This window comes from Zosterops lateralis, assembly GCF_965231275.1.
Source record: "Zosterops lateralis genome assembly, chromosome: 6".
In the NCBI taxonomy this organism is placed as follows: domain Eukaryota; kingdom Metazoa; phylum Chordata; class Aves; order Passeriformes; family Zosteropidae; genus Zosterops; species Zosterops lateralis.
In genome coordinates this window covers 34,564,707-34,582,648 of record NC_139761.1, presented here as the reverse complement: position 1 = coordinate 34,582,648, position 17,942 = coordinate 34,564,707, and the positions used below count along the sequence as shown (strand labels likewise).

Below are 17,942 nucleotides of genomic sequence, written 5' to 3'. Positions count from 1 at the left end.
TGCTCTATGTAAAAGTATGTTGTTAAAGTGAAATGGGCTAGGGATTACCTTTTGTGCTTCTGTTTTTCTTTCTATGAGATAAACAAGTCAAATGTGTCCTACCCTCACAAAATTACCTACCTGAGCACTGTGTGGCTTTGCTTTTTATCCTTGGAAGAAAAAAGGGCGATAAAACTATCAATATTTAATGTAGAAATTTTGCTCCACTTATCTGTGCTTTACCTGTCTTCCCTCCTGGGCTGGTCTCTCCTTTACCTCATCTGCTTGAGAGTTTTGGGTTAATACTGCTATCTCCATTTCCCTCAGTAAAGATAACTAGATCACAATGCTATTTAGGAAGGATGCACTGGCTTTGCAAGATGTCAAATATGCTGTTTTCTAAGGCATTGGAAATGGTTACTTTTGGTGGGGGCTGTGGTGGGCTTTGGTAGCTCACAGTAGTTTTCACATTCTGTGGTGAAGCTGGGAGGAGGGAACAAGTGAATTGACAGTTTTTCCTAGTGGTGTCCTGTTAGCTGACACTACCAGAGGTGGGCAAAACTCTGAATAATGCAGAAAGAAGCACAGTGAGCAGACTATGTATGAGTAATAATTGCTTGCCTAGTAGCTGGGCTCCCAGGGTTTCATTGACCAGTACTTGAAAGCTGTGGCAGGGTGGAGGAGCCTACCTACTGCTGATGTGAGAGGCTGTAGCACTGGGAAAGCGTGAGGAGCTGAGCACACTGTCTCAGTGGCAACCATGGTGCCTGTTCTATTGAAAAGTCTTAATTTTCTATGATTAGCAAATTCTTGACATAATTGTCTTTCTTGCTCTTTTTGTGGCCTTGAGAAGTGGAGTAGTGCTAGACATGGTCTGTGGGCGTCAGAGCTGATGGCAAGCAGCTTCATTAGGTCATTAGACTTTGTGGTGGGCAGCTGGTGCTGGCTTTCCTTTGAGATATGGAAAAAAGAAAAGTCAGAGGCCCTGATTAACCCATCCTTTATATGGTATGGTGCAGCAAAAAAACCCAGTGAAACAGATGTGACATCTCCCCTGGCTTGACAGTAAGTTGTAGACAGCAGTGGCAGAGCAAAAGAGAAGTGCAGTGGTTTCCTTGGAGCACAGTGCCCAGGGAAGAGGGTAAAGAGCAAAGCATCTGCTGCCCATAATGCTGGGAGAACATCAGTAAGTGGCAGATGGGTTTTTTTCTCCTCTAAGCTCTGTGGGGAGTAGTAGATCCCCTCTATGTTCCTGTGCAGTGCTTTTGGCCATCCAGGAACTGGAGGAGGTGAGGTACCTTGGTGCAGAGACAGCAGGGCAGCTGGGTTTGCAAACCTGCTGCTGCAGCTCCCCTGGAAAGATCTGGTTCCTGAGAGAAAGACTTGAGTAAGTCCAGACTAAAACGGAGAGCAAAATCCAAGGGTGAAATAGGCCACTGGCTTTGCGTGCCCAGGCAGTGGAAGCATGGCTAGCCTCAGGGGAAAAAGTTGCTTTGTGCTGGGGTCGCTCTGTCTGTCTCTGAGGGACCAGGGTGGCCATTCACACCTCTGGGGCATTTGAAGGCAGGACAAATGGATGAGCAGGCTGAGGGAGGACCCTTCCTAGCATGTGCTGTATTGACTGGAGCCTGGGACAAGGCCAAATGCCTTTGGAGACAGCTTCTTGGGATCTTTTTGGAGAAGGCTGAGATTCCCTTGTACACGTAGCCTGACATATCATACCTCGTGTGGTGCCATATTTCCTCTCCCTACTCTGGGAATGGAGCCCAGCAGTTACCTGGGAGAGGAAGGTGACTGACCTTGGCAAGGGATTTCTCCCTTGTGCTGTCGGGCTGTCCTGATGGCAAGTAAAGGAGTTTCTCAAGGCTGTGAGGTTGTGGAGGAGAGGAACGAGTATGCAGCATCAACAAACTTCTGCTAAGGGTACCTTTCTTCCAATTTGATGGAGGGAGATGATTTTTTAAAGTGAATTGCTGTATAAGGTAATGGCCTGCTCCCTGAAGTGAACATCTAATGGAATGAAAGGGTATCTCTATCTTGTTTTGGGCGGTGAGAGCTTCCTCAAACTGCTGCCCAGAATACTTGTGAGACACCCTATAATTCAATTAGAAGTACCCTCCAGGGAGCATATAATTATATCATATCTATGAAACATAATGACAGCCCCCTCCTATCACATGGTGAGCAACTGCCTGCTGCTGCCCAGAACCTTTCACCGGTAAGGAACTAATCTGCTTAGCACAGATTGAACTCGGTGGTGTACAGTACTTACCCAAATGCTTTTGACGGGAATCCCTGCCAGCAGAATAAACCTGTTAGCAGCATGTGAGCATCACTGCACCCTCATTTCTTTTCCCACCTTCAGGCCACTCCATCCAGGGCTGCTCACCTCCACCTTTGCCATCTTCTCTAAAGCTTCTTGGGAGTTTTAAAGATTGGGAAGTTTTCTTTATGCCTTTAAACTTGTCTTTTTGCCCCTTATCGTTTAGTAACAGCCAGCAATACAGAGTGTGCTGCAGGGATTGAGGTCCATAATAGGCAGTGTCCTACCTTTCTGCTGATAGTTTGTAAGATTTTAGTACTAGTTGGGATGTTCTGGTAAGAGGATAAATTGTACTACCAGTTGAAATGCAGACCCCCTGGTATGAACCAGAGCATTGCAGCATCTGAAAGGGTTTTAGACTAGAAGTGAGGAACACTGACCACCATGTAGAGGGCTTCCATGGGATACTGTAATTCCAGTTAACTCTCACAAGAGGCATCAGCTTCAATCAATCTGCAGAAAACTGTAGAGGGAGAGCAGGGTGGGGTGTTGGTGTGACTTTTGAGTACCTAAAGAAATCCTGTGGAGGAATTTCCTGACCCACAGTAGAAGTCAGCTGGGAAACAACGTTGTCTGCCTTGTAATTGAAGAATTCCCCTAGTCCAGAGAGGACTGACGATGCTCTGCCAAGATTGGGCTGCCCCCAATCCTGCTGTAGTTCAGCAGCCTCAGATGGCTCTCAAAGAAAGTTCATCCACCCACATGAGTAAATTAACCTACCTGTCACTGGCTTGTAGTTGCTGTAGGTACTGTTGAGTTGCTGTCTGTCAACCTCAAAGTGTCTTTTTGCCCCCAGATCCCAGAGCAGGACAACTCTGGAATATGAGACAAGGACTTTTGAGAGATGATGGCGACAGATGAAGCAGAACATCCTGCTGAACTTGAAGACAATAGATCTGAATCCCGGTGTGTGTCCTTGACTTGTATTTTGGTGGTGAATCACCAAAGGTGGAGCCAAATTTTGTTTAGGTGGCACTAGGGTGAAGCATCTTTTTTAGGAAGGAATTCTTCACAGAAATGGTGGTTGGATAGTGAAAAGGGCAGGAAGGTGCTGGTGTAGTCAGAGTCCCTAGAGGTGTTTAAGGAAAAGCCAGTGGAGCTCAGTGCTCTGGTCCAGGTGACAAGGTGATGTTCGGTCACAGGTTAGACTTGATGATCTCAGAGGTGTTTTCCAACCTAATTGATTCTGTGATCTGTGTGTGATTCTCTCCTTGGGGACAGTTCCATGGGGAATCACTGGTCATCAGGGCCCTGGTGGGAGTATGTCCAGGGCTCAGAGAAGCTCTGCTGTGAATTGCTAAGTAATCTGGAGAAAGGCAGACAGAGGGCACCGTGGTTGGAATGAGAAATGAATGAGAGTTCCTTGCTAAGAACCATGAGGCTTTGGTCTTCTCTAATGTGGGGCTGCTTTTCCTTCTGCAAGGCCAGTACTTCAGCAGGGCTCTTTGGTCTGTGGGAATGTCTTGGAGATGAATTCATCTCTTATTTTTTTCTCCACTAACTGGTAGGAAAGGAAAATTCAGTCTTTCTGAGGCAAGACAAGGGAAAGAAGAGCTGATCTCTGCTCTTTCTGCTGCCTCTACTCCCCCACCCCAGAAAAAAATCTAGCACTTTGGAACTTACCGTCTTCCACTACCTATTGCCAGTGAATGCTTCAGCAAGCTGGGAGGATGTCTGTTCTTTTTCAGGCAGCACTGCTGTTGAGCATGGCTTGGAGTGAAGAGAAAAACCAACATTCTTCCCCATGTTTATCTTCTTTCTTCTTGGTATCTAGGTATCTGTAATGAAGATCCCCAACTCCAAACATTGCAGCAAAGCAAGAGTTTTGGCATGAAAGAAAATGCTGAATTGTTGTATAAATCCTGGTGGCTCTTGAGCACCATATCCTTGTCCAGCACAGGAGATGTAGACAAACACTTGGGGCAGGCTCTCACTGGCTGCATTTGACTTGTGTTTTCACCACAGCTCTGGAGTAACGCTCACTGCTCATGTGCATTTGTTGTGGTGTAACACCTTGGCTTTCTGTTCCTGGGGAAACTCCTTTTACCAGCTGGCTCATGCTTCACTTGGCCCTAGGAGCAGTTGCATGCTTTTTTTGTAACAAGGCAGTAGCACAGTTAAGGTTATCTGACCTCCTGTAGGCAGAGCACTGAGAAGCCCTGAGGAATATTGAGGTAATATTATTTGGTTCCCTGGGCAGTTTCTCATAGCAATTAAAGATATTTGTGTTTTTATTTCTGCTTTTGTATGGAGGGAATCCAAAATTACTCAACAAATTGAGCAGCAGATTCATTTTATCCACTGATAAAAAGTGAGTGCCCATAGGCATGCTGTGTTTGGCAGCTGGTGGTCTTGTGAGGTGACATATGGCAAGGGGTTATCAGGACTAGGAGATGCCTGTGCTGGGCAGGTTTAGGGGCTGGCATGGTCAGCAGTGGCGTGCCTGTTCCCCAAGGAGGGGTGTGCTGCTCTTGGGGAGCATGCAGTGAGCCAAGTGTGAGCACCTGGATGCTGAGCATCCTTCAGTGCTGGATGGGTGACCAGAGAGTTTGTGTGGTGCTCTCTTGAAAGCACAGGCTCGGGAGAGCAGAGTGGTTGACATGGCTGGGATGCAGGGAATAGAAACCAGACAGTTTCTTCATCAGGAACACAGATCTGCTGCAAAAATCACATTCCTACGTGGGTACCAGGCACTGGTGACAAAGCCTTCCTGGGATGGCCTGCTCCATGTCGCCTCTGAGATGCTTCTGTTGCCATGCCTAGATGGGCTACATTGATCCTCTTTGGGAACAGTGATAGGTTGGTGGGCTTTGTGGCATGCTGTGGCACTGCTGACCCTGGCTCCTACAGCCCTCTCCAAGGAGCCTGCTTGGATCTGAATGTCAGCTATTGCTGCAAGGCTCCTGCAGGGATGTAGTGTCTCACTAGAGCCCTACCATTTAAAGCATCAACCTCTTGCTAACCCCTTAGCAGCTCTGGAACTGCTGAGCTGTTTCTGCCTTTTTGCAGCAACTGGGCACGCCATTCCCTCCTCTCACATGCACATCGCATTTTGTGCACAGAAGGTGATGCCGCTGTTTACTCTGCTCATGCTGCCTATACTGACCCAATAAGAACTGGTTGCCAGACTCTGGTGAGCACCTCTGAGAACTGTGGAAACTGAAGTCCCATCTATGAAGGTGGCAGGGTCTCCCAGCCTGTTTGTTAGCTGATGTCAGGGTATGTGAGGTGGGTACATGCCAGTCTTGTGCTGTAAGCCCTTACTCACTCAGTCCTTTCACCAGAGACTGTTGGGGTACTTTAGCAACTTTAAATTGCCTTTAGCCTTGACTAAACTGAGAACCTACAAGGAAAAGCTTTTTTACGGTGAAAGAAAACCAGCTGGGAGTGGATATATGCTAGATTGTGCTCTTTCTAGCTGCAGAAGGTGACTGGGAACAGTCAGCATGGGTTTACTATAGCAGATCATGCCTCGCTAACCTGATGGCTCTTGTGGTGAGACGTCTGAGATGGTGGCCATGGAGGGAGCACTGGGTGACATTTATCTTGGCTTTTGGTTTTTGATGTGTTCTCCTATAGCATTATTATAGGCAGACTGGGAAGATGCAGCCTTCATAGGTGATACAAGATGGATTAACAGGCTGTCTGGTCTATCAGGCTGAAAAAGGTAGTGGTCAGTGCTGTGAGATTTAATGGGTAGCTAGTTCCTAATCACAGCCTTGAGAAGCCAGCATAAGACCTGAACAGTTCAGCATCCTAATCCATGCCAGGGATGATAGGGATGATAATGCAGCCCTGTCCTGGTGAGCCCATATGCCTGGTGGTCCAAGGGGAAGGTTGGTATGCTGAAGTGCAAGTGCTGGCCAAAAGGACCTTGGTGTACAACAGAAAGGGACCAATGGGCCTTGGGCATCTGGGAGAGAGAAACACAGATCTTGTACCTCGGATGGGGTCAGCCATTGCCCTGGTGCAGGCTGGGGACTGGCTGGCTGGGAATGGCTCTGCAGGGAAGGAGCTGTGCTGCAGGGAGAAACTGCTTGGTTCATGTAGTTTAAAGCAAATCAAGATTGAAGCAGTGCATTGATTTATCAGCAACATATAATTAAGCAGCAATCAGTGAACTATATAAGAAGGATCAATATCAGCAACACAGGGAAGAAACTACAGTGCTGGACACCTATGCAATGCTGGTGTTCAACTGCAAATTTTTAAGACTCTTTCTGTAACTGACTCCCAGAAGTTAGGCTTACACACAGATATGTGCCTCCTGGGTGTTCCTGTCTCAATGGCAACTGGGGCCTAGGGTGAGCTCTCTGAGACCCTGGTGGTCCCTGTGGACATCAGTCAGTAGCACAGCATGTCTTAAATACTAGCCAGAGTTGTCACTACTACTGACTTGGGATTTTGCAGGCAGTGGCAGAGGTTTATTCCCTGTAGAAGATTGAAGCATCTCTGGCCCTCATTCAGATGTCAAGGGAAGGTCTCCCTGGGCTGCCCACCTTCTCCCCTGGTCTGGGGAATGTTCAGGCAAAGCTGATTAGCTTGAATTTCCCACCCAATGCCCATTTTGTGATTTTTCTCCCATCTGAAGTAGGTGAGTGCTCTTACATGCTCAGCAGCTGAGGTGCTGATTACTAGACATGTAGCAGAGCTGGAAGAGCTAAAGACAAGGAGGGAAGAAGCACCATCTTCTTGGTACCTCAGATAAAATGTATTTCATGTGAAGTACACAACAGCCAGCCTGGCTGTCTTTGAACCCTGATGTCTGGTTGAATTTTTTTTTTTTCCTGTTAACATTCAATTTTAAATAGAGTAGTCCTCTGAGGGCCTGAGCTCAAGCATCTCAAATGTAGTAGAAAGACTCCTGCAGTTAGAGCAGGTGGAGGGAGTTGCATTAACCATCTCTTTGCTGGTATTTGCTGTTTTGTTGGCAAGTTACTTCCATGTTATTTGGACTTGATTGGTTGGAAGAGCACAAACCATGCAGTCATGACAGCTTATTTAAAGCTTCCTTTCTCAGGCAGTCCAGGTGTCCTTAGATGGCTGTGTGCCATGAGGACATGTCAGTAAATAGCCATGAAATTGGGCTATTTACATGAGATTTTAACCAAGGTCTGCCAGGACTGGAGTGCAAGTAGGAACTGAAATATTTAAATCCCCTATGGAGTGGAAGGACTTTATTTTCGTAGCTGAAAGGGTATGGAAATTTCACAGGCCCAGAAGAGCAGTCTGTGAAATATTCTTTGAGAACCTCAGTTTTTAGAACTGTTTCTCTGTGAAAAAAATGAGTAAAAGGGCAGTTCATACTCTTTAGGCTGCACAGCATTTTTATTCCTTGTGGTGACATGGAAGCACAATAGGAAGTCATAAGATGATGCAGTAATTCCTACTATTGGGGGCCTTTTCTGCAATTGTGCTCTCCTTGGATTTCAGTCAGAGCAAGAATTTTGCTTTTCCATTGGCTTTCTTGACCTGGATGGAGATCAGGAAATTTTCTCTCAAGTAGCTGTGGCTACATGCTTGTTATTGAGAGGGTTAAATCTCAGTGATTTGGGTTGAAAATGTGACATAAGAGATTAGATCTAGAATCCCATTTTGCTGGTGCACTGATAACAGGATCTTATCAGCCTGCCACTCTTATTTGATTACTAACACTTGCTACTGCAGAAACTGAGAGGGAGAAATGGGAAGTGGTTATTGATTGGCAATCAATAGGGACTGAGGTGCTTTCATCAGCCCCAGGGAAAGTGGCACATTCACCTGCTAATTGCAGCCTGCAAATCCGAGGGGGGATGCTCTGGCATGGCATAGCAGCATGTTGTACTACCAGACCAAGGCTTTAAGGGATCAGTCTTGAAATTAGTACTTTTTGGCACTGTCCCTGTGTAAGCTGTGCCATCCAGTGACAGAGCCACCCACAGTCCAGCCTAAGGTTAGGAGTATTGACTGAATTCATCAAACATGCCCTGAGAGGATGCAGAACAACTGGATATTGTACAATGGGGCTGACTGTGATTATTGCTTGAATACTGATTCTTCATTAAACAATAGGGGCTTGTGCAGTTGGGAATAGGACCAAGCCTCCATTTTTCTTGATAGAAGCCAGATGGAATTTCATAATCTTCCTCTTCTCTCTATAATCTTCTTTCTCTTATTCTCTGTGTATGCTTCTATATCCGTCTTTTATCTCCTCTTCCTCTCTAACCCTCTGTTTTTCAATCCATGTGTATCTTACCTTCAAGTGCACCTTTGCTTCATATGCTTTTAAATGTCCATGGAGAAAGAAGTCTGGATTGGCAAGAAATGCAAATATAAGAAAAGTTGAGGAAAATCCTAGATAATGGTGGTGTCCCATTCGGTAGGTGAGCTTTAAGGTTTTAGAAAGGGCAGTCTCTCACAGGAGTGACTGTCCGTGTTCAGCACGCTCTGGTGGATACAGACTGGGCCACAGGTGGTCCCTAATTCCTCATGACTGGGAGCCAAAATACAGAGTGGAAACCATCTCACTCCCTTTGGCTCATTCCTGAATTAGACTTGATGCTGGACAGGGCCAAGGTACCTCATGCCTTTGCTAGTTATCCATACAGACCTAAACAGGGACATTGCTGGGCCCAGATAAATGACTTTTAATGTTCTGTACATGTAAGCAGGATGGACATTTGATGGCACTTCTGGCATCATGCAGGGATCATAACTTTGTTTGGTGCAAAACACAGACTTTGGGCATAGCTTATTTCTTTTTTAGAGGTTCATGAACACCAGTGCATTGTTGCAGCCACCTCTGCTTTGCTTCTCCTTAGCCTGCCTCTCCACTGTTAGCATGACTTTTGGCCTGTAGTAAACTCCATGGAGCTGAGCATGGCTATGCTCTACCCCAGTTATCCACTCTTGGCAGGCTGCCTGAAGTGGGAGCTGGAGCAGGAGGCTTGCTAAGGAGATCTTCAGGGGTGCACCTCTGTCCAGTGAGTGCAGTTGTCCAGGCCAAGGGTGGGGCATGTCCAGTGAAAGCTGTTTTTGTGTGAAAGCCTTCTCTGGGATGGAGGGGAATACCCTTTGTCGTGCACAATCTCCATTTAAACTCAAGAGGGGCAGTTAAAAAAAAATCTAGTTAAGAGAGTGTCCCATTTGCATTATTAAGTCCTAGAAGTCAATAATGCCAAGCAGAACATCAATACTGCCCCCAGTGTGTGTCATTATAAAATGATATTTAATGACACAATTATAAACTGTTTATCTGATAATGAAATATACTCTGTGTCTTCTACATGCAGAACTTTATATGTGAAACATCTTGTTGGATTTTTGCAATCCACTGTACTCTCACTAGATTAATTATCCTGATTCTGCCATCTGCAGCTGAATTGACCTGTGCCTAATTCTCTCTTAATTTTTACTGAGCCACTGGTGTACATCAGAAGAGGCTTCCTTCACATTAAGAGAGTTACACCAGTGTAAACCAGGCAAAATAAAATAAGGAGTTTGTCCCTCATATAGGGATTGTCAGCCTTTCTCAATTTTTGCCGCCTTCAAAATATTCTAGGGGGATATAGAAGCCCCTTTAGAGACATCTGACTTTGTCTTATAGAGTACAGCAGTCTTATTTTTTCCAGTAACCTTTTGTGAATCCCTCAGGAGCAGTCCACAGTCTGCCATCAAAATGGCAGGCTGAAAGCCACTGCTCGAAGCCTTTTAGGCAAAAATTCCCTTCCAAGTCAATGGCTGTGTATTATGCCATTCACTGTCCATTAGCACTTCACTGTGGAGGGTGAAACAGTTAACTTCGGAGCTATTTTAGCTGCAAAACTTTGGTGGCCTAAATAAGCCTGCAGCGGTTCTCTCATTATGTGCTGTTATATTTAATTTCTCGTATGTTGTGTAAGAGTAGTGTACTAAGCTCTTTTCTCATTAGGGAGTCTGGGAAGTTTGTTCTGTAGTACACAGAGATGCGCTGTACTGAGCAGTATTGCACTGACTGATAGATTATGGCTTCATGGGATTTAAATAATGAGATGTGGCTGCGTTGTTGATGTCTGCACTCTGTGTGAAGAGTAAGAATTACTTTTGGGAAAGCATCTCTGTCATGCCATGGGACAAAGAAATAATTCTGCCATCACGGTGTTCTCCTTGATATTGCCCTTTAATTTGGATGATGTAGTTGCATGTGCCAGAATGCTGCTGTGCTAATGCCACAGGCTCAAGCTTCATTTTCCCTGGCAAAACCAAATCATGCTTTTAAGTGGGGATCCTTTTTTTTTTTAAATGGTTGAGTGCAGATGTCTTTCTCTTGATTTACTGTTGCAATCAAGAAACAAGCACTTATCCTGTCACTACAAAATAATAAAATAACATTTAAATGATAGCAATAGCCTGGCATTGACCAGAGCTGGTTGGCAGAGGTGAGTGCAGTGGTTAATTGCTATTTAAACACCCTCTAGCTGTATTGGTACCAACTGTGTGTTTGGAGTGGTAGAGCACCGGCTATGGTGATGCTGCTCTTCCAGAAGCATGTGGTGGCTCTGTAGAGATGGTGATATGACCAGAACAGTGGAATATTTTGAAAAGGAATGAAACCACAGTGGGATGGTTCTGGTGTCTAGGTTGGTGGCTGTACCATGAGAGACTTGAGTCTCTCAAAACCAGGCTGAACAAGTTCTAGTTCCTCTACTGAGGAGCTGTCTGCAAACATTAGTTAAAGTCTGTTAACTCCTTGTGTGTGTGAGCTCCTTCCCAGGACCTTGCTCAAGCTTAATTGCCTTTACAGGAAGATTAAGTTAAACTGAACTGAGGTTGTGTTACTTCAGAGCACGAGCATCAACACAGGGCTTTCTAATGCCTTAACTTTCCATTCCTAATTAATTCAGCTTAATTTTCCAGAGCATCCCCAGGCAGATGAGGGCTTCCAGTGTTGCTAGATTATATTTTTCTTACATGATGTTGGAAGCATGTGTACCTCCTCGTGCTAAATGTAGAAGATGGGGATAGAAGACAGCCTGCGGTAGGTCCCAATTTCTCAAAGACTCCAGCAAAGACCACTTGGAACTGCTGTCTAGGACTGTGCCGTTATGCTGGGGCATCCAGTAGCACCCCCAAGCTCTGGCAACAGTGGAGCTTCATGACACTGCTGGCTGTGGAGCAGCCAGTACTGGCACAGCTTGGATTTTGCATTTTGGATTTAAGGCTGACCTGAGTCTGTTGCACTGCACTCCCAACATCCACCCCTTGCTGCCAGAAAGAAATCACCTTTATTATGGCTTCCTTTGCCATAACTGAGTAGACTAGGATTAGATTAGACATAATTTGTTGGGTTTTTTTCCCAGTAGTGATGCAGCTGAGCATCTTTTCTCATTCTGGCCATGTTTAATAGTCTTATATGATGCAGCTCTAAGGGGATTAATTGAGGAAGCATCTCTGCTCACTTACTAGTAAGTCCTTGCAGCAAAATGGTAAAAGGGTGTATGAAGGGCATATGTATCTAGTCCAGCCCAAGACCAAGGTTTGCAGTTTAACTTGAAAGACTGCAGTGGTGGTTTGACTGGCCAGACTGTTGAGCTGGGAGCACTTGTAGGGCAGCTAAGGCAGCTAGGAGCAGGAAAGTCTGTTTCAGTTTGTTTCTAAAATGCTTGTGGCTGCTTTACATCTGTCTGGCTGATTCTCTTTTTCAACCACTGCTGTGTAACATAAGATGAGGGAAACTGTGGTTTCCTGGACCTGCCTCTGATTTTGCTGCATTACTGCTCCGTGCCTCAGTTTCCCCACAAAGAAAGTTCGGGTAATGTAACAGCCATTACCTTTTCTAATGCTGCAATATCATGGTGTGCTTCCTGAGCTGTGCTGCACACAAGGACACAGGCAACATGATGCATACCACGCTTAAAAAATAGTATCTGTTCCCTTCTTTTACCAACTTCTCAGCTTTAATGTTTTCCAAGGCCTGGTCTTCTCTGTGTGAATTGCTTCTGTTTGTGCGGGCAGTGTGGGTAAACTATTCCCAACCCTCCACAAACAAAATAGCTGTGGAAAAACAGACTGGGATGTCTTCTGGCTTTTCCATCAGAACCAGGCTTCCCTCTATAATTTCCTCTATAATACAAGGTCTTTATTTCCAGGGAAAGCAGACAAGGTCATGTCTGACTCTCAGATCCTCGGCTGGGTTTGCAGAAGTGACAGTTAGAAGTAAATAAATAAAAAGTTGGAATCTTTTGACTTGATTCATTCAATCTTGTTTCATATGGGAACCATTGCAGGGGGAAACCCAAACATGCAAATAAATACCAGCAACAGTAGCAACAACAAAAAAATTACAGAGTCCCTCTGATACTGACCATGCTCTGGGTAGCTTAATGTGTCTCCCTTTAATACTCGAGTACTTAAAGCATCTGATTAGCAAAGGATCTGAAATTACAAAGGATTCCACCATGGAATTACAAAGGATGACCAGTCATCTCTGAGCCCGATGCCTGTGACTTGCTGGCAGATCCTGCATCCTGTTTTGCAGATGAAACTAAGGCAGAAAGATAGTTTTGTGAAGTTAAACCATGAAGCTCTGCAGAGGGGAAGAATGGGACTTAAATCTCTGAGGCCACAAGGGATTTTCTCTGCTACACTACATTGCCTTCTTCTTCCTCCTGAAGGAATAAATTTTCTCTCCTTCTCAGGCCTAAAGGGTTTCTCTCCCTTCTCCTTAGATGCAAAAGCACAGCCCTTAACCTGACATTACACCACGCATGGCATCTGTCCAGGAAGGAGGTTGGTGGGTGCCAGACTGGCCATGAGGAGCCAGTCTGAGTGCTGAGGGTGATGGAAATATGTGGGGAGTGTTTTCCAGGGAATTTCAGACTTCCAGTGTGTAGGTCTCTGTGTGGACCTGGAGCATGTGGACCTGGAGGGGCTGTGTGAAGGAAAGCAATGAGTTGCAAGGCCATGTTGCATGTTTCCTGCCACAAGCCAGATAGACATGATCTCTTGCTCCATGTATCTAGGGGCCTTAGTATGGAAACTGGGGAGCTGGGAAGGAGGGACTACAGTTTGTAAGAGCAGAGTTGAGCAAAAGGCTCCTGCAGAGGATCTCCTCCAGAGATCTGCCTGCAGCAATGCAAGGCACATAGTGATGTGGGAACCATTCAGACTCCCCGAGACACCCTGTACCAGGAGAGCAAGCAGTGCCATGTCACGAGTGAAGTGCCTTGGTAGGAGTATGTGAAGTTCTGGGACCAAAGTAATGGTTATCACTATGGCCTGGGCCTGAGATATACAGTGATGGGAGTAGGAGGATGGGAGTGCTCTCATGTGGCTGCCTCTTGGCTCCCCTGCTTGAGCATCTCCCTTTCCATCTGGTTTCTCTTCCACTCAGGGATGTGAAAAGCCCAGAGCCCAGTATTCCCTTCTGTTTGAATTATCTCTCCTAGCCTTCTGCTGGGATATCACATGAGCGTGGGCTGACATTTCCCTTTCCAGTGGATGAATTGCTTACTGCTGTTTGGTGTGGTCTCTCCCAGAAATCAGCATCCCCCCAAGAGCCTGCTTGGGCTTTAATGAAGCACTGCCTGCCTTGGAGACTCCCCCAGAGCTTTCTGTCTCTTTTGTTTTTATTGCTGCAATAAATCTTCCTAGATTTCTCTAGCTGGAAGGGTGGGAGGGTTGAAGAGGGGAGGTTTCCTGCCTAGTGCATTGCAAGCTTTTATTGACTGCCAGAAGCAGCAGTAAATCTGAAGTGAGAGGTGGACTGGCATCGATGAGCATTGAGTCCCCGATGGTGATCCAGCCTAGTCCCCATGGGATCACTGCTGCTCCATGGTCCCCACCAGCAGACAGAACTCAGCTTCAAGATGGAGCTAGGCTTACAGCCATGGTGCAGCCGACTGAGACAGGTCATCCACTTCTCCAGGGCTCGGGCCAGTGTGTCTTTGCAGATCTTCAGCAATCTGGGAGCGATACAAATCTGACCAAAAAAACCCTGCCCTGAAGTGTCCTGACTGGCACTGATGGAATGCTTGACCACCTGGCTTTCCAGAAGGTTAGCAGCTAGCTGTGTCATTTTAGCCAATTTTTTTTTTCTAAAACCTACAGCCCTAAAGCCAAATATATTTGTTTTTAAGATTACTGACTTTTTTTCTGTTACATTTTTTTCTATGTGTTTCTCAAAAGCAGTGTGAAGGACTGGCACTGGTAAAATTTGTGTTGCCTTGAGGAGGTGGCTGCCAGCACTGCTGAGGGGGTCTTCCAAATTTCCCCAGTGAGATTCCTGCCTTTAGGCTTCAGCACTTCCTGCAACAGGGAGAGGGGACTGTTTTGGCTGGAGCATCAGTGTTAGCAGCATCAGTGGTTGTGTGTTCTGGAAGGGTGCAGGCTGTCACTCTGAGAGCATGGCAGGATCCAGGCTGGGCAGCTGGAGGGATAGGAGAGAGGGAATGTTGAGTTATTTGTAGGTCTGCACCCTGCCTGTCCTGCACCACGCCTGGAGCAAAGGCCCTGGATGTGTTTTCAGAAAGCAGTAATGCAGTCAAACCTTGGGATCATCACGTGGGTGTGAGCTCTGAGCATAGGTGTCAACAGTCCTTCCCAGCAGGATGCAGAGAGGAAACTCTATTCTGTAGTAAATAAGTATTTAATACCCACCAAAACATTGTTACTAGTATTTTAAATACTTATGAATAGTTTTTTCTCAAAAAAGCTATTAAGATAAATCTAGCAGGGTTCTCTGTGCAGATCTTCCCACTTTGTCAGGTTTATACATGAAGCTGCAGTGTAACACTTGCACTTCTTAGCTTAGCACGTGCATACATAATTACATACTCCTCTGATTTTATTTCAGAGATGCTTTCTGATAAGGACTGAATGGAGGATGTGTGTCACCTGGATTTCTCTAGGCTGGGAAGAATGACAGTGTCTCATCTCTCATTTTTGCCATGGCCAATTAGTACTGTGTCAACCAGGTCCCTACAGGTCCAGGGATCCCTGCAGCTAGCAACATTCTGCTGTTTGGGTAGGGCTAAAATGCTGTCTTTGGCTGCTGGTAAATCACAAAACGTCTGGGTCAGACAAGTAAAAGAGAAGTCTGTCTGTAAGAGATCCTTTGCTTGGATTTCTCAACACATGACATTTTCCACCCACCCCCCATTAAGTCCAGCAGGTTAGATGAGAATCTGCATCTCTCTGCTTCTGTGATCTCTTTGCTGCTTTCTTTTAAAGGCAGAAGAATCACAGCTCAATGTGATGACAGAAGTGGTTGTGGCCCCTCTAGCAATGACAGTCACTTCTTCCTCTGATGTCATTCAAATGAGCATTAGAGGCAAAATGTAACTCATTTAAGCTAGAAAGCCCAGCTTTTATAAGTCATGGCATGAAAGGTATTGATGTGGCTTGTAGCTCATCCTTCTGGCTTTAATGTCCTTTAATTACCACCCCAAGGAACTCTCCAGAATGTGGCTCTGCACCGATTAGGAAGCATCCTTGCAGTCTGGCATCTTCATCCTTGGACAGGAAAGATGCACACAGAGGTCTGTGTCCTCCCCCTATGTTGCTCTCATTTCTTCTCCCCTACAGATAAATGCTGGGCTATGAAGCCTCTATGCAGGCTCCACACCTAGAAGGGATGTTCCTGTCTTTCTTGTGAAATTTGGATACTTCTTATAGCAATTCAGCTCGAAGCAAGACTATCTTTTCAAATTAGATTTCAGCACACTGACTGAATTTCTAGCCAGGATCTGGCAGTTTGTTGGCAAGAGAACATGGAAAGAAATAGGGGGGAAGTTTAAAAAATGCCAGATTCTTAATGATGTTTCTAAAACCGGTGATGCTACAAAAATGGACATGGATCTTAACTCTGTAAAACCAATTCTCACATCCTTAATTCATAGTCTGTTTCACCCAAACAGTGGGGCCAAATGTTTCAGCAGGGCAGGTGATTGATAGCATCTCTACCACAGTGCATGCAGTGTACTGCTCTGGCATTCTGAGGTCGAACTGGGTAAGCAAAGGGCTTTTTCATCTCCCAGCTAGCCAGCTCTCAAATTAGCCTTGTTGCTCATCCTTTGTTGGCTCTGGTATTTATAGAAAATGCCTCTACTCTGCTCTTGTAGTTTGCCATCAACAGTCACCATTAATGCCTGCTTTAACTTGGAAGAGAATTCTGGCTTCCCTGCTGCCAGCCTCCTCCCCAGAAACAGCAGTCAATGCAGTGCCTGTCTTGTGGAGGGAGTGGACAGGCAAGGAGACAGCTCTTGGTGAAATCCCGCTGGACAAGCAGCTCAGTTTGTGGAGTGTTACAAGGATGGCCAACAGTTGACAGAATTCAAGGGATGATCCTTCTGAAGAGAGGAGTATCCCTCCTTTGCTGTTCCAGTTAAGCACAATGACTGTTGGTTGCTCAGCTGAGAGCATGGGCATAAAACAGCCATCTAAAAAAGGTGCAACATCATCTCAGCTTGGGGCAGAGCCACTTGCGCCTTTGTGTTTTCTGACAGATATTTTCCCAGTCTCTTCTTGAAAATCTTTGGTGCAGAGGCATGTACAATACCCTCTAAGAAATTCACTACCCTACCACATTAGAAAGAGGTTTCTGATTTTTGAGCTAAATTTGCTTTGCTCCAAATCCAGCCTCTTACTGTTTATTCTCTCCATCAGGGACATGGAAATTACATTTTTGCCAGATCCTTTCTTTCTTTATTTCTTCCTGAATAAGTCTTTCACGTCTTTGAATGCTGTGCCTGAAAGTTGCACTTCCTCTTTCGTGTTTTCCTCCTCTGTATGGTAATCCCAGTTCCCTTAACCTTTCTTCAAGTAAACCAGCTCTACTTACCATCCAGTTGTTCTCCTTGTTTCTCCATGGAGTTGGTCCACATTGCTCTGGAAGTACAGCACCCTGAACTGGACCTGTACTCCAGTGGAGGCCTTTTAAGTTCTAGGTAGCATGGAGAGATGGATTTAATCCCAGGATAGTTGGTCCATATCTGCTGCCTTCTGTAGGTCCTGCCAGCTCATGCTGGTAGATCATTCTTTCCAACCCTTATTTTTGTTTCCTTTCCTAGGCAATTAAAGTGAGTCTCATCTGTCTCAGTAATTACCACTGTGGTCAGCAAACCTTCCCCTTGTTTCATGAGGTATACCTGCTATGGCTGCTCTTCCTGCTCTCATCACTCCCTCTCAGCTCTGTCCACTGTAATTCCTCCTCTTCCTCTTTTAATGCCCTCCAGGATATCTGCTTTCCTGTCTCTGCTGGGCTGCACTGGCTGCTGAACACAAACCACTATTCACTTCACACCTTGCCTACGAGAAGGTGTCTGTTTATCATACTTTATAACCCATGGTCTATTATGAAGCTGCTGGAGTCTCATCTGTCTTTATAAACCTCAGTCCAGCCTTAACTGGTGGGGTAGGGTGAGAAGAAAAGGCCTTGACACTGTGTGAGCTCTGCTTGGAAGTAATGAAAAGATCCCTGTATTATTATTGTTTTCAGCACAAAACATAGCCCCATACTAGCTACTGTGAAGAAAATTAACTCTATCCCTGCAAAAACCAACAACTTTCTATTGCATCTTAGGTGTCTCTGCGAGCCCTCTGGATGTGGGAGAAAGGACTTTCCTAGTGCCCATCTAGCTCTCCAAATTTATTGAAGAACTGTGAAGTCTAACATTCTAAAAAC

General features: G+C 45.6%; 1 protein-coding gene and 1 long non-coding RNA gene across 6 annotated transcripts in view; one reads left to right on the top strand and one right to left on the bottom strand.

Moving 5' to 3' along the window:
• The window catches only part of SLC8A3 (solute carrier family 8 member A3), a gene marked incomplete at its 5' end in the record, with an annotated part of 89,404 nt that overhangs the window by 9,987 nt on the left and 61,475 nt on the right, over window positions 1–17,942 (top strand). The gene's annotated exons all lie outside the window — the stretch shown is intronic.
• Window positions 12,529–17,942, bottom strand: part of LOC310910938 — a 29,597-nt gene continuing 24,183 nt past the window's right edge. The window contains exons 2-3 of the long non-coding RNA XR_014590429.1: window positions 17,100–17,201; window positions 12,529–14,687 (exon numbers count right to left, since the gene is read on the bottom strand). This is a non-coding gene — a long non-coding RNA (uncharacterized lncRNA). The remainder of the gene's footprint in view (window positions 14,688–17,099; window positions 17,202–17,942) is intronic.